This window comes from Myxocyprinus asiaticus, chromosome 31 (genome assembly GCF_019703515.2).
Source record: "Myxocyprinus asiaticus isolate MX2 ecotype Aquarium Trade chromosome 31, UBuf_Myxa_2, whole genome shotgun sequence".
Lineage (NCBI taxonomy): Eukaryota > Metazoa > Chordata > Actinopteri > Cypriniformes > Catostomidae > Myxocyprinus > Myxocyprinus asiaticus.
The window spans coordinates 43,388,031-43,404,935 of NC_059374.1; positions in this window are offsets into that span (position 1 = coordinate 43,388,031).

Below are 16,905 nucleotides of genomic sequence, written 5' to 3' on the forward strand. Positions count from 1 at the left end.
ACATAAATAAAAAAATATTGCTGAAGAATTGATTCAGTATCGTGAGAAAAAGAATCACAATATTGCAGGTTCAAGTCCGCATCTGGTTTTGCTGAGCGCCTGTTTTGTCCATCGGCAAACTTTCTTCGATGTGTCTGGACTTTATCTGATCCCAAATTGACGTAATCAGACTTCTCTCTGATTTTAGAGATGCCAAGAATAACAGTTGTCCAACAGTGAAATAATTCCAATGAATTTCTGATCCCAAATCAACACTTGAGAACTCTAGAGGATATCCATATATCATAATATCTCTGTGCTTGTGTTGCTCAAGGAATAAAGGTGATATTTCACTTGGACTGAATTCAGATTGTGTGGTTTGTGTTAGCGCTGCTTTCCTGTCTAAGTAAACGTAGAAGGCATTTGAGTCTGAAAGACTCTGTGTGTTCAGAATTAATGAGATGAAACTGAGTGAAAGAGTTTTTTGTACATAGGTGCTTTCAATCGTACAGCATTTTTCTGCATAAATTAGTCTCATGTAGTTGGTTTTAGCATGATGTCTGGTCCAGAACTGCCCACTTAAACAGGAAGAGACCGTCTGACTGACATGTAAAGCAACCAATCACAGTTCCTATGTTTTTACCTTTCAGAAGCTGTGATACTACAATTGTAGACAACAATAGAATAATTTAAAATGTTGGTGCAGCACTATGTCTATGCATATGGCTGCACAGAAAACAGCTAAAAAAGTTAAGAAACGTGTTAATCTTTGTTATTAGAATTTCTATATGTTAAAAAATTATGTAAATATCTTTTACTCTACGCTGTTTACTTTGTGAACCTATGTGATGTAAAAATCGACATTTCGATTTCACTTGCTAGCAACGTTGTCCATTGAGTGTCCAGTAAATCATTCTTGGACAGTTTTTTCAAACTAGTCGTACACAATGAAATTCTAATCGGTCAATGTATTTTCTTACTCAGTATTTTTGTTTTATTCTTAAAACCCCTTTAAACTCTATAGACCTGTAGGCGTTCTAAAGGGGGGCGCTATATCGTGAAAAAGTTTACGCATAAAATGTTAAAGTCTCCGTATACATAAGTCGTATACATCATTTGAAAGCTTAGAATCTGAACTTTTCAGAGATAAACATCACTCTTGCATTTGTTACTGTAAAAACCAAATAAGGCCTCAAAACATTCGCGCTGAAAATCAGCGCCCCCTAGAGGTAATGGGATAGAAATAGTTATATGAAAATAAAAGTCCTTCACATAGCAAATAAATGAAAGCTCTCACTCTCAGAAATGTGACTGTATAGTGTATTTTGTTGCCCTAATACCACAGTTTAAAAGATTTTCAAAAGAATCACAAAGTGAAATATGATTTCTGTAAATCATCAAATACAAACGTCTCTTTTAGGCTCTGATAACTGCTGCTGTAAGCCCCAAAGAGCTAAAATGTATATCTTCTCTTACCTTTTCTAAAAAATAAATAAAAAAATAGCCATTTTTTACTTGTCTGTGAGTTTGCTTGGCTGAATAATCCAATGTTATATCTAAGATGTCCAAAACAAAATATGCCATCCAGAAGAAATAAGCATACAAAACAAATCATAAGCAAAGTTTTCGAAATCTTATACAGTACTGTGCAAAAGTTTTAGGCACCTGGGAAAAATGTTGCATAGTGAGGATGTCTTCAAAAATAATGACATAAATAGTTTTAATTTATCAATGAATGTCATACAAAGTCCAGTAAACACAAAAAAAGCTAAATCAATATTCGGTGTGACCACCTTTGCCTTTAAAACAGACCCAATTCTCCTTGGTACGCTGGACACCGTTTTTCTTGGTTGTTGGCGGATAGGATGTTTCAAGCTTCTTGGAGAATTCATCACAGTTCTTTAATCTATTTAGGCTGTCTCAATTGCTTCTGTCTCTTCAGTGGGGGGCTCTGTGGGGACCATGCCATCTGTTGCAGGGCTCCCTGTTCTTCTATTCTATTTGCAAAAGTAATGTTTGTGAGTCTAAAATGTATTTTTCCTATTCACACTTTAAAGCTGAAGATATAAATAACTATCTTAAGACACATTTTTTTGTGATGCATCTTATGTGCCTAAGACTTTTGCACAGTACTCTATATCATCGCAAAGGGGAGGATCTCAGCGTTCTAATGACACTTAGATTGAGCTTATAGTCCACTCAGAGGCCGAGATATTCAATGAAACACAGAGGGTGGTGCTTGAACTGAAAATTAGACTGAATGTCTATGGACGAGCACATCTGTGAGGGATAAAATGTGTTAGAGCGCCACCTACATTTCAGATCTGTATATTGTGATGGAATGTGATTCTGTTTTCTAGTGATTTCTACCATCTAGTGGAATAAAATAAGACTTTTCAAAGTGAGATAGAGTGAACAGAACCAGAGTTACATGTTTACAAAGTTAGGACAACAACAACAACAAAATCAGTTTATCATAAGATTGTAAACACATGCAATATTATTTATGAATAATTGGAGTCTTTTTATTTGGGGGGTTCTCTGAAAAATTAGACCAAATTTTTGTAATTAGTCCACAGTATGTGTGAAGGGTGAGCTTTTAAATTTGAGTGTGAAAAACTGCAGGTGGCTGCCCATAAATGCAGCAGAGTTGAAGGGGTTAAAACAAATTTCCTTAAAGCAAAATACATTTACTTGAGAAGCAAAATAACAGATGATATTATGGTTTGTTTTTAGAGAAATCTAAAAAATTTAATTAAATAATATAAGTTTATGCTTAAAACAAGAATAAAAATGTCATATTAAAGTTAATTCTATTTTTTCATACCCCATTGGCACCAAGTTTTTTTCTGGTTTGAAGCATCAACTTTTTTATCAGATTTCTCTGAAAACAATCTCATGTCATTTTGCTTCTCAATTAAATGTGTTGTTTTAAGGATGCTGAGTAAGAAAATTATTTTTGTCAAACCCGGACATTTCTGTTTGCCAGTTTTACAACAACTTAATGAGTTTCATGCGTGAGTGTTTCTGTTGCGTGTTTGTTCAGTCTTTTACTTTAAAGTCTGAAGATTAGTTGCTCCTCACTTTGTAATTGTTTGATTGGATTGAGGAACGCAATTAAACTGATTAATGGCCCCTTCAACTGATTCTGCTGTCCCACTAATCAGATGCTGATTGAAAAGACACATGGTCTGTCTGAGTTTCTACACCTCAGTGTGTGTGTGTGTCGCGCGGGTCATTTTGGCTACAGGAAGTTTGGTTTTTGCTGACATGAGCAAGGTGACATCACTGTGAGACAACTTACAGTGACAGCGTGCCAGCGAGCGAGAGTGCCGGATAAGTGCCGATCCGCCGGCTTTTAACATAATTGTTCCTGGAGCTTAGAGGGAGGCGAGGGGGGTTGAAAGAAAAATGGAAGTAAAAAAGAAGAAAGACACCAACAGGGTGAAACAGACATAGATAAATGAAAAGAAAAGAGGGAATGAAAGGGTGAGTGTGAAAGATATGGAGGGGAAAACTGGAGTGAGATTTTAAACTTGAATGAATGCAGAAAACACAGACGTGTGAGAGTTTGTGTGTGTGTTGTTTCTGTGTGTGTGTTTGTGTGTGTGTGTTTGTTTGTGTGTTTGTGTGTGTGTGTGTTTGTTTCTGTGTGTGTGTGTGTGTGTTGTTTCTGTGTGTGTGTGTGTGTGTGTGTGTTTGTGTATTAGATTAATTTAGCTCTAAACTCCATTAAATCCATTAAAGACACACACACAGAAACACACACACACACAAACACACACACTGACCTCTCTGCAAGATAAAGCGCCATTAAAGACAAAGTCGCAATTGCTGTTATGATGACTCTTTCCCACACATTTAAATGCACACACACCACACTCGATGGTCTAAACATTCACATCTATGTACACAAACACACTAATTGTTATTTACACACACACATGCAGCTAAACTTTGACCTGTTTCCTCCTCAGGCAACATCTCTAAATGACTTTAACTGCTAATGAAGCTGAAATGTGAAATGACACACACAGGAGCGGCTTTTAGAGACACGTCAGTTTCTGCCGTTAGATGCACTGCATAACCTCCATGAACGTGATGATAAAATGCTGATGTAAATACAGCTCGATTGCATGCACACAAACATGAGTGTGTGTAATTACACACTTGTACAACCAGACATGCATGCCTGCAGCACAACAAACACAGCTGAACACACACACACAGTGGTAATATTTGTTTGTTTGTTTGTTTGTTTGGTTGGTTTGATTACTCCTCATGAGTCTATGTGTGTATGTATTAAAATAGGAAGGTCGGTTTTGTTGATTTAAAACTACATTTTACAGCTCAAATAATAAACAGAAAACACAACAACAATAAAGGCTTCACATATCTGCCTTCAAGCCCTCCGGTACACTTTGGCCCCATAGATTCTAATGTAAGTGCATTACTTTAAACACAATATTTGTTTGTTTTTACTAACTTAGGGAGATGTCAAAATTATTATCTGTGGTAATAAACATTATGTCACAGATGCTGTTGATAGAGCCTAATGTGTTTGTGCATTTTGCCATTGTGTGGAATAACTTTAGCTAGCTAAGATTGTTGTCATAGCAATTGTGAACAATATGAGTCCATATGAAACGTTCTCTGGACCATAAATTCAAACTCTCATATCAAATTCACTCGGGATCTCTCTAATGTGAGAACTCTGTCTGTCTTTCTCTCCTCAGGCCGACGTTCAGGTATTTCACGTGGCACGCGTGTGTTCTGGGGATCATTGGCTGTGCAGTGATGATGTTTCGAATAAACTCTATCTACACATCTGCCAGTATCGCATTCATGCTGCTGTTACTACTGTTGATTCATTACCAGAGTCCTGTGAGCAGCTGTGGGTGTATCAGCCAAGCACTGATATTTCACCAGGTATATAAACACACACAAACACACAGACACACACTCACACAGACTCACACACTCACACAGACACACACACACTCACACAAACACACAGACTTAAACTCTCACACACACACACACACAGACTTAAACTCACACAAACACACAGACATAAATTCACACACACACTCACACAACCACACTCACACAGACTCACACACTCACACACACACAGACATATACAAACTCACACAAACACACACACACACACAAACACACAGACATAAACTCACACACACACTCACACAACCTGACACACACAGACTCACACAAACACACAGACATAAACACTCACACAGACACACACACACACACACAAACACACACATTCACAAACACACACACACAAACATACACACATAAACACACACACACACACACAAACACAGACTCACACACTCACACAGACACACACACACTCACACAAACGTACACACAGACATAAACTCACACACACACACTCAAACAACCACACACACACACAGACTCACACAAACACACAGACATTAACTCACACACACACACACACTCACACAACCACACATACACACACACAGACTCACACAAACACACAGACATAAACTCACACACACACACACACTCACACAACCACATACACACACAGACTCACACAAACACACACACACTCACACACAGACACACACACACACACTCACACAACCACACACACACACACAGACATAAACTCACACACACACACACACACTCACACAGACACACACTCACACAGACACACACACACACACAAACACACACATTCACAAACACACACACACAAACATACACAAACACACACACATATAAACACACACACACACACTCACACACACAAACACACACATTCACAAACACAAACACACACACACACACACACACATATAAACACACACACACACACTCACACACACAAACACACACATTCACAAACACAAACACACACACACACACTCACGCACACAAACACACACTCACGCACACAAACACACACTCACGCACACAAACACACACATTCACAAACACACATAAACACACACACACATACACACACAAACACACGTGTTTTTTTCAACTTCAGGCACTTTTAGCACTGTGGACTTTTAGAAAGTCTCATTAAAACATTTGTTCACACTCTCACTAGTTGATTTACAGTTTTTTTTTTATTACTGGTTTGGTGCAATTTTCACAAGCAAGTGGTACATTTTCAAAACTCTTAGTACAAAACTTTAAACTGATCACACTTGTAACACCGCTAGTCATTCTTTCAAAACCTGATCTCATGCTTTCATTCTAGTTGCACATATTTTCATTCCACATAATCATTGTTTCAAAACACAAGATCATCGTGATATGTAATAAGAACATTTGGTTTAATCACCAAAACACAACAGTAAGATCTTCTTTCAACTTAGTACTTTTAACAATCAGTTCATTCAGTAGCAAACAATACAAGGAACAGGTTTCAAATCACCCTCGGTGCTGAAAGAATGTTACTTTACTGTAAAACTGTATACACACCTTTTCCAATGTGGCAACAATTAGCCTTCCCCACCTTTTGAAGAAGCACCAGGTTTCTATGAAACAAATTTACCTGGTGCCTTTTGAGAGAAAAAATGCCCGGGTGAAACAATTGCGTTCAGAATATGATCAGAAACAACACTAAATCAGTGTACTATATGTTCAGCTTTTACTGTATGTAATAGACATACAATTTACACAGCCTCTGCCATGGTAAGGCCTCTGTTAACCACATGGTCAACAATGATGGCCCGGACTTCATTTGGGATGACAGTACGCTGTCTTCTGTCTACATTTCTCTGAAGATCACCTGTTTGTTGAGGAACACCACCACCTCTTTGATGCAGGTTTCCTCTCTCTACAAGTCTATCCTGCTCCATGTTAGAACACTGCAAATTCTCACACACAGTTCTATATATATATATATATATATATATATATATTAAAAATAATAATAATACATATAAACAAAATTAATTTCATTATTTTGGCACTCAAGTAAAGCATTAAAAAAGACAATGCAAAAAGTGGCTTTAGAATCCAATATATATATATATATATATATATATATATATATATATATATATATATATGTGTGTGTGTGTGTGTGAATTAACATAAGCCAGTCATTGATCTACAGTTCACAGCAATCCATTTTGCAATTGAATTTGTCAGTCAGTCCGAGATTGTTGTTGAATGGCTTGTTTAAGGATGTGTCAATGTACACCTGTGTCATACGGACGCTTTTGGAGCATCTCGGCTGTGTTGCGTCTTAAACATACTGTTTTTAAGTCACTGTGTCAAGTTAAATGAAGTTTGAATCTTAGAAAAACACATCTTGAGATCCCTGCGTTCAGATTTGCGCTCCATCAAGCTGTGTTTGTATGCAAGAACGTGTTCTCATCTTGTGCTGTCTGCTGTCAGTAAGTGTGGTTTGTTCTCTGTATAAGCTGCACGTTGCCTATACTGTGAGTTTCACTTACTGCCCCCTGGAGGAAACAGATGGTACTACAAGCTTGAATTGCTCAGATGGAAGGAATATTCCTTATTACAGTCTGGGGATATGATTAATTGTGTTAACTTTTTTTTATGCGTTATGCGGTATAATTAATTGCACTGAATTCATGCCTTAAATCATAAATGTACATAAGAACGTATAATAGACTTTAATTGTTTTTATATATATACATACACACACATACACACACATATACTGTATATATCCTTAGTCATGCAGTCTGTCCTCTGGTAGCTTGGACTGTTGCCAGTAAAAACTGTTGCCAAAGGAAACGTTGCCAGGAAGTTGAGCTACAGTCACCATCAGAGGGTTGCGGTCTCCCAGAGGAATATTACAACCACTTAACTTATTACACACACACACACACACACACACACACACACACACACATACATCCAGAACTTTGAGTTCTTCCAGTAACAGTCTTAGACTATCAGCATAAAGTATGGTTTATATTTCTTACTTACAATTTTGTTTGTCTTGTTTTACTGTAAAAATCTCTAGACATCCTTAAAACAAGTCACATTTGCTTAAGAAGCATAATGACTTAAGTTATTAGTTCATGTTTTTACAGAAATTTTGTAATTTTCCGTGAGGGTTATGCATAAAAAAATAAAAAAATAAAAAAGAATTTGCTAGTGGGTTAAGAAAAATAAACTTTTTCCTTTTGAATTATTTTTCTTACCCCATTGACACATACTTTATTCTTGTTTTAACCATAAACCCCACTAAACTGTGATAGATATTTCTGAAAACAAGTTTTAATACAGTATCTAATATCATTTTGCTTATTGTTTTAACCCTTGTGTTGTGTTCGTTTTTGTGCCCGGTCAAAAATGACTGGTCCATTAAGATTGTTAATAAATCTCTCATATTGCATATATTAATTGTATTAGATCTTTTTATCAACTTCATTTTTAGTAATTACTAGTAATTTAGTAATTTTTGCACATATTTTTAAATATACATATTTTTATTGACTGAAGGATTCATTGAACTGAGCTCATACTGAGTTAGTGGGGGGCACACCCTGCAGAAAACAATGAAAATAAAATAATAATTACATAATAAATCAATAATTTTTTTTTTAAAGCTTAGAATCTGGACTTTATAATGCATATAGCTGAACTTCCAATTCTTAAATAATACTTTGTAATATGCTGACATATAAGAACTGTTTTGTTCTCATCATTTGCAAATTTGTTTTCACAACAATTATATTCACAGTTGGTAAAAACATAAAAAAAAGATGAGACAGTCATGTGTTATATTGTAACGAGGCAGACGTGGAATGAGGATCTAAATGCAGCTTTTAATGGAAACCAAAACTAAACAAAGCACAGAACATGACAACACGTGAATATTGACAAAGAAACCAGGGGAAAACAAGGGCTTAAATACATGGGGGCAAACAAGGGAACGAGGAACACCTGTGGAAACAATCAGGGGAAAACCAATCATAAAATGAAACTACAAAAGGACTACAAACTAACAGGAAACAGGAACTAAACAAGAATTTCAACATAGGTCAACACAAAAACAGGGAATATGTGACAGAGCCCCCCTTTTAAGGAGCGGATTCCAGATGCTCCAAAAAACAAAAACAAATTGTCCATGGAGTGTGGGGGAAAGCAGGTAGTTCAGGGGGGCACAAGGGGTAAACAGGCAGTTCAGGGGGGCACAAGGGGCAAGGGGAGCAGAGGAACAAGGCAAATTCAGGGAGGTTTGAAACCAAGGCGGAGCTGGAGGGATGGAGAGCCAGAGCGACGCTGCAGGCTTGGAGAGCCAAGTAGGCCAGAGCAGATCAGGCAGGCGGCCAGGAGGCCAGGGAGATCAGAGCAGATCAGGCAGATGGCCAGGAGACCAGAGCAGATCAGGCGGATGGCCAGGAGACCAGAGCAGATCAGGCGGATGGCCAGGAGACCAGAGCATATCAGGCGGACGGCCAGGAGACCAAGGCAGATCAGGCGGATGGCCAGGAGACCAGGGAGACCAGAGCAGATCAGGCGGATGGCCAGGAGACCAAGGAGACCAGAGCAGATCAGGAGGACGGCCAGGAGACCAAGGAGACCAGAGCAGATCAGGAGGACGGCTAGAAGACCAAGGAGACCAGAGCAGATCAGGCGGACGGCCAGGAGACAAAGGAGACCAGAGCAGATCAGGAGGACGGCTAGAAGACCAGGGAGACCAGAGCAGATCAGGTGGACGGCCAGGAGAACAAGGTGACCAGAGCAGATCAGGCGGACAGCCAGGAGACAAAGGAGACCAGAGCAGATCAGGCAGATGGCCTCCAGGCTGTTTCCAACCTAACGTTTCTGTACAGCATCTGTAGCATGATGTTGATTACTACAGACAGATAGATTTTTACCATCATTGTCCACAGATGCTGTACATGGACATTAAGATGAAAATACCCTGGAATATTCCTTTAATAATCCATATGGAAATGCATCTCTCTCTCTCTGTAGACATTCTGCCGTCCGATCCTCTGCAGTCTCAGTATGACTCCCGGTTTTCTCTGGTGGATCATTTGAATATTAAAGTGTTTGTGAATCTCATGCTGGCAGACTCCATCAGACATGGAGTTCAGCACCTGCTGTTCATATCAGGACTCAGTAAGATACACACACACACACACACACACACACATGTTGGTTTAGCTATCCTTATGAAGACATTCCATAGACATAATGATTTTTATACTGTATGAACTATAGATTCTATCCCCTAACCCTACCCCTAAACCTAACCCTCACAAAAAACTTTCTGTATTTTTACATTTTCAATAAATGTAATTTAATATGTTATTTCCCTTGTGAGGACCACACAAAAGGTCCTCACAACCAGAAATGTCCTCACAGAACAGGTTGATTCTCAATACTTGGTCCTCACAAGTATAGCAAAACCTGTCCTCAAACACACACACTCACACTCACACACACAATCGCACGCACACACGCACTCACACACACTCTCAAACACACACAAACACTCACACAGATTCACACACACACACACACACACACACACACACTCACACACTCTCATACACACACACACACTCACATTTGCGCGCACACATGCACTCACACACACTCAAACACACACACACAAACACTCACACAGACACACACTCGCACATACACACTCACACATACACTCACATAGACACTCGCACACACACACACACACATACACTCACACAGACACTCGCCCACACACACACTCACACACATACACACACACACACACACATACTGTCATACACACACACACACACACTCATACACACATTCACACACATACACACACACACACACACTCATACTCACACATACACACACACCATACATGATACCACAGCAAAATAACCATAAAACAAAGACAATGGTTAAAGTAAATCAGTTAAGAACGTCAATGTCTATAATATCCTACATTTATTTAAATTCCGGTTGAAAAGCTCCCTCATCTCCCCCGCACTTACACACGCTCAAACACATACATACGCACATGCATGCACACACACACATTGAAACTCGTGTCGCTACCAACAAATATAGCCGCACCTCCCGTGACTTGATCAATACAACAGTTTCTATTATCCAAAATAACTTATGTGTAGGTTTTTATGTTTCAGTATATTTTGCCCTAATCAGCCTCACATAGCTATAGTGAAAAGCACCGCGCTACCCCTCCCCCTCTCTCTCACGCACACACACACACACACACACACACACACACACTACCCTGTTATTCCAATGCCAAAAATCAGCGCATCCTCTGTTGCTAGTTCTAAAGTGATGTTTTTGAACTAGCAACGAAGGCTTGAGCTGTATCAGAGCAAGATACACTTGATTAATAAACCTTATATATTATCTGTAAAATCTGTGGGATGCAAGTGTTTGTGTTTGTGTGTGTGTGTGTTTGCGTGCTTGCTTGCGCGCGTGTGTGTGTGCGTGTGTGTGTGTGTGTGTGTGTGTGTTTGCGTGCTTGCTTGCGCGCGTGTGTGTGTGTGTGTGTGTGTGTGTGTGTGTGTGTGTGTGTGTGTGTGTGTTTGCGTGCTTGCTTGCGCGCGTGTGTGTGTGTGTGTGTGTGTGTGTGAGAGAGAGAGAGAGAGTGATGGTGGATTTCAGAGCAGGAAATAAAGAGAGTGATGAAATAAACTGATAAAGCAGATGGCATCATCTCCACTCCTGCAGCATCAGTGTGTCGGGTTGGGTCAGGTCATCTTTATCGTCATGGCGTTAGATGTAGCTGTCATGGTGCTGCGGGTACAGGCAGACCCTTCACAGTGCTGTTATGTCATTCGCTCCGAGCACAACCACACACACAGTGATTTTATGCTAAGGTTCGCACACACATTCAACATCTTCTTTTATTCATTCAAAATTAAATTGAAACTAATCTATACATTCTCGCTCTATTGGCCTGACTGTTTGTTACAATGTTGCCAAATCATGAGATATACAATAAACAAAGAGAACAACTTTTGTACTCATATACAGACAGTGGGGTCCAAAAGTCTGCGATTACTGGTGAAAGTGTTTCTATTTTGCATTTAATAGTTTTTATTTAATTACAATCATGTTATCGCCATAACAATTTATGTCAATGTTCCAATGAGAAAATTGTGTGATTAAGTCTGACCATCTGTACAAAGATTTCACGCTCGCATTTCATTAGTCTCCTTGAAATGGTGCAGAATCTGAAATATTTCTTAATTTTTGGTATAATGTTTCTTCTCTTTAGAATTATTATTATATTTGTATTATATTAGTATTGTAAAGGATATTTACAGCTGTAGGAGTGAGTTAGTGAACATCTTTTCTCTCTATATTTTCAGCAGCAGTGAAGTCTTGTTCTTCTCTTTTTTGTCTTTTCTCTGATAAAATCTCACACTATTAAAATGAAATCTTCATCTTTAGCTGTTTGCCTCGAGGTCAAACCTACATATTCATACATTAATGTGACCTACTACTTAAAAAGAACTATTAATATCAGGCTTTGATTGAACACAGAACCATTGAGAACACTCACAAATTCAATCTGTCTGTCCATCTGTCTATCTTTCTGTCTGTCTCTGTTTGTTGTACAGTCATTCTGTCTGTCTATCTGTTTGTCTGTCTATCGTTTAATTGTTCTATATATCTGTTTGTCTGTCTGTTGTTCAATCATTCTGTCTGTCTGTTGGCTTTCTGTCTGTTGTCTTTTTGTCTATTTGTCTGTCTCTTGTTCAGTAGTTCTGTCTGTCTATCTATCATTCTGTCTGTCTGTCTGTTGTTCAATCATTCTATCTATCTGTCCGTCTGTCTGTCATTCAGTTGTGCTATCTTTCTGTCTGTCTATCTGTTTGTCTGTCTGTCTGTCTGTTGTTCTATCTCTCTGTCTGTCAGACTATCTGTTTGTCTGTCTGTCTGTTGTTCTATTTCTCTGTCTGTCTCTGTCTGTCAGACTATCTGTTTGTCTGTCTGTCTGTCTGTTGTTCTATCTCCCTCTCTGTCTGTCTGTTGTTCAGTTGTTCTATCTATCTGTCTGTCTGTTGTTCTACCTGTCTGTCTGTTGTTCTATCTGTCTGTCCGTCTGTCTATCTGTCTGTCTGTCATTCAATTGTTCTATCTGTCTGTATCATTCTGTCTGTCTGTCTATCTCTGTTTGTTGTACAGTCATTCTGTCTGTCTATCTGTTTGTCTGTCTATCGTTTAATTGTTCTATATATCTGTTTGTCTGTCTGTTGTTCAATCATTCTGTCTATCTGTCTGTCTGTTGGCTTTCTGTCTGTTGTCTTTTTGTCTATTTGTCTGTCTCTTGTTCAGTAGTTCATTCTGTCTATCTATCATTCTGTCTGTCTGTCTGTTGTTCAGTCATTCTGTCTATCTGTCCGTCTGTCTGTCTGTCAGTCATTCAGTCGAGCTATCTTTCTGTCTGTCTATCTGTTTGTCTGTCTGTCTGTTGTTCTATCTCTCTATCTGTCTCTCTGTCTGTCAGACTATCTGTTTGTCTGTCTGTCTGTTGTTCTATCTCCCTCTCTGTCTGTCTGTTGTTCAATTGTTCTATCTATCTGTCTGTCTGTTGTTCTACCTGTCTGTCCGTCTGTCTATCTGTCTGTATCATTCTGACTGTCTATCTCTGTTTATTGTTCAGTCATTCTGTCTGTCTATCTGTTTGTCTGTCTATCGTTTAATTGATCTGTATATCTGTTTGTCTGTTGTTCAATCATTCTATTTATCTATCTGTCTATCTGTCTGTCTGTTGGCTTTCTGTCTGTTGTCTTTTTGTCTGTTTGTCTGTCTCTTGTTCAGTAGTTCTGTCTGTCTATCTATCATTCTGTCTGTCTGTCTGTCTGTCTGCTGTCTGTTGTTCTATCTGTCTGTCTGTTGTTCAATCGTTCTATCTATCTGTCCGTCTGTCTGTCTGTCATTCAGTCGTGCTATCTTTCTGTCTGTCTATCATTCTATCTCTCTGTCTGTCTGTCTGTCTGTATGTCATTCTATCTGTCTATCTGTCTGTCTGTCTATCTGTTTGTCTGTCTGTCTGTTCTGTCTCTGTCTGTCTATCTGTTTGTCTGTCTGTTGTTCTATCTCTCTGTCTGTCTCTCTGTCTGTCTGACTATCTGTTTGTCTGTCTGTCTGTTGTTCAATTGTTCTATCTATCTGTCTGTCTGTTGTTCTACCTGTCTGTTGTTCTATTTTCCTGTCTGTCTGTCTGTCTGTCTGTCTGTTGTTCAGTCATTCTATCTATCTGTCTGTCTGTCATTCAGTCATTCTCTTTCTGTCTGTCTGTTGTTCTATCTGTCAGTTTGTCGCTCAATTGTTCTATCCGTCTGTCTGTCATTCAGTCATTCTGTCTGTCATTCTATCGGTTGGTCTTTCTGTCTGTTTGTCATTCTATCTGTCTGTCATTCTGTTTTTCTCTCTGTCTTCTGTCTGTCCATCCGTCTGTCCAAGAAAACACTTGTTTATGTTTAAACAGACTGTAAATCCCTGTTTTCTTCCTCGATCTCCCACTTTTTTCTCTGATTAGGGCCCAAACACTGAAAGTGTGGAGACCCTATTGTTCTTTTAAGGATATCATTATTATAATTATTATTATTTTCAAGGTTTCGTTTCAAGGTTAACATGCTCAAAAACTCATTAAATTTTGCACATGCATCAGAGTCATCGGCCATTAAGGCTTGGCAAAAGTTCATACATGGGCATGTAGAGGGGGCTCTGTAATGCCACCTAGTAGATGGGCATGTTCGGGGGGCTCTGTAGCACACATCCCTTTTGAGCTAGAGTCACCAAACGTTGTACACATATAGACATCATCAAGCCGGACACATTTTGCACTGACAGTCATAAACTCTGCCCAACAGGAAGTCAGCGATTTTGGATTGTTTGAAAAATGCATGCTCTGGAATTTGAAATACTCCTAGGGATTTCATGTTACAGGTACCAAATGTGGGCGACATCATGCCAAGACTTTGCCGATGCTAAATTGGAATGGATTTTTGATATATCGAACAGTGTTGCCATGGTGATGCAATAACGTAACATAAAAAATGGGAAACGGGAAGTATCTCATATCTTCTGCGTGCATCGTTTGATTTACATTGAAATTGAGCTGTATGTTTCGCATTGCGGGCTGATCACATTGATGTGGATATTGTGGGTCACGGTCGTAGCGCCACCAATTGGCAGAAGGAAGTGTGGCACTTTTAACAGCCTTTGAAATATCCCTGTTATTTTTATCTGAACTGCTTAATTTTTTTTTTAATAATGTCAAGACAGAACAGATTTAAAATTCTGAAGGGTGCAAAATGTCTTTTCTTTACTCATTGACAATTCACATTGAATACATCTGCTGAAAAGGCAAGTACAATTATTCACATGCATGCGTACATCCCCAGTTAGTATGATCCCAGATTGATCCATAACAATGGCACTAATGCAATTCTGGGAACGGCAACCAAACAAAAGTAAATAACCAAACAACGCCCTCTGGTGACACAAAAGAACCTCAACTGTTCATTTCCTTATTCGTACCCTTCATTTTCAATATTTCTTTGGAAGTCATTATTAGTTGCATTGGGATGGGTTTGGAGGTGGTTGCTTTGCTACTATAGCTGTTTATTTCATCATGTTTGTTTTTCTTGTTGTTTGGCAGATTCAGTCAAATCTTGTGAAACAGTTGCATATATCAGTGATGCAAGAGATATGGAAATGAAAGAGTGATCTTTCATCGGTTGTGTGCAAATGATTTAAGGTGTTAAAGGGGATGTTTCCATTAGTTTGCTAAAGTTATTGGAATCTTATCAGGCTTGTTCCACTTCCTGAGGACAAAATTATATGCACTTTACTGCATAATTGTGTCACTTGTGGACCATGACTGAAGCAAAAGCTGTATGGTCTCTAGTCACGTCTCGAATTCTTGAAGTAGTAAACTGTAATTATGCATTTTAAGAAGAACCTCTAAGGTTAGAGTTAAATGACAGGGTTCTTCAGATGATGCTAAGACATGCACACACTTTTGTGATCAGAAGCAGGTTTTTTTTTTTTTTTTTTTTTTTTACATTAGATGAAATAATAAAACCTGTTATAAAAAATTATACATCATGTAAATATCTTTGGTCTATGTCTTTTCTTCATTATCCTCTTCTTCGTGTTCTGTCATTGGCTTAATCATGCTTTACCCATTTGTTCACTTGTGAGAACACAGTAAAATTGTTTTTTATTTAGCACCAATTATGTGAAGTAATGTATAGACAGTCACGGGCGTTTATGGACTGCATAGATGTTAACAGTAGATTCCAGCCCAAGCCTGATTTGAGAGAAGACAGTTTTATGGAGTTACTTGTAGGCCTTATATTTTATTTACAGACTTTTCATCACTTATTCAAGTTTATTCATAATTTATATGTTGATAAAATATAATTATAAAATATAATATATTATTAAATTAATGGTATTAAATTAATAATATAATATAATATAATATAATAATGTGACCTGCTATACCAGTTTTATGCACTAAAGTTAAAAGGAAAGTCTCAGACAACATTTAAATGCACTCACAAATTTTTTTCAAGATTTATGTATTATAATTTAAAAACAAAATTCCATCAAATTTAATGGAATAATCTAACAAAATAAAATAAAAATATTGTAAGTTTTATTTATTTAATTTAGTTAATCACAAAATTAAATTTGATAGAATTTTGTTATAAAACTGAAATGCCTTAAAAACTTAAAAATAGGCTAAAATATCTTTGAGTGTGATTATATCTTGGAAAAGGTCACATACAATAATAAATTACAGTAACAGTAAAAATATAAAAATAATAAAAATAATCATTTATAATGTTTGATTTAGTCAAGTAACTAAAATTTTAGTTTCACGTTTTCTCTTCTCCTTCCAGTAGTTTCCTGCAG